This window comes from Theobroma cacao, chromosome 9 (genome assembly GCF_053813885.1).
Source record: "Theobroma cacao isolate CCN51 chromosome 9, ASM5381388v1, whole genome shotgun sequence".
In the NCBI taxonomy this organism is placed as follows: domain Eukaryota; kingdom Viridiplantae; phylum Streptophyta; class Magnoliopsida; order Malvales; family Malvaceae; genus Theobroma; species Theobroma cacao.
Genome location: NC_142647.1, coordinates 9,767,461 through 9,768,461, shown reverse-complemented (window position 1 = coordinate 9,768,461; position 1,001 = coordinate 9,767,461). Strand labels below are relative to the sequence as shown.

Here is a 1,001-nt window from a genome sequence, read left to right as displayed (position 1 = left end):
GATCAAAAAAACTACATCAAAACCAAACAAGACAACCCATGTTAAAAAATAAAATGGTTAAAATACCCACCAAGTCCATGTATTCATGCATTTTGTTCAATTTAGTCCCTGAACTCCAAATTGAAACAATTTATTCCCTTAATTTTGAAAATTGTTTCAATTTAGTCTCTCTCATTAACGGCATCCAATTTTGTCGTTAAAATGATGACTTCAACGCTGATATCAACACAACGTGGCATATTTTGATGATGTGAAATGTCACATGGTACCAACTTAATGACATGATAGTGCCACGTGGCAGATTTAAAAATTTTCAAAAAAAATTTTTACGCCACGTCATAGAAACTAACTTGTACAAAAATATATAATACAACAACTAAATTAAATAAAATTGAGATGTTGAGGGATTAAATTGAAAAGAATATTTGAAAAATACAAATTTTTAAGTAGATGATAGATACACTTATTAATAAGCCAAATATTTAAGTGTAAAATATTTATTGTTTTAAAAAATATATATAAATATTTTCATACTTGATTATTTGATTTTAAAATATATACATTAATTTAGCTTCTTCGCAAAAATTGAGTTTGAATTCTCCTTCTATAAACAAACTTTTAAAAAAACTTCATACCTAAAATTAAATTTAGATGAATTAACTTGCATTTTGTTAGATGAAGAAAGGAGATACGAAGTTAGCAATGATTATAAAAATAATTCTTTGTTTTGACTTACTTAACTTGGGTATGACAAACCTCCTATTGCAACTATAGAATCTGAGTTACTCCACCTCTTTAATTTTTTATTTATTTTTTATACTTTTATTTTGTTTAACATTTCAGATTATATTCTTTAGGCTAAAATTTCTTAGATTAAAGATTGCATTTATGGTTAATAGAGTTAAATATAATTATAAATATTTATACAATTTTATTTTGTATTTACAAATTTTTTGTAGATCCCACTTAATAACATAAATTTAAATTTAGCAAAATTTGAT

At 24.1% G+C, this 1,001-nt stretch overlaps 1 non-coding gene across 1 annotated transcript; it reads left to right on the top strand.

Moving 5' to 3' along the window:
• The first annotated feature begins 693 nt into the window (after positions 1 to 693).
• On the top strand, positions 694 to 786 carry LOC148760700 (small nucleolar RNA snoR8a). Its single transcript, XR_016028721.1, has one exon. It is a non-coding gene; the product is annotated as a small nucleolar RNA snoR8a (small nucleolar RNA).
• The last annotated feature ends 215 nt before the right edge of the window (positions 787 to 1,001 follow it).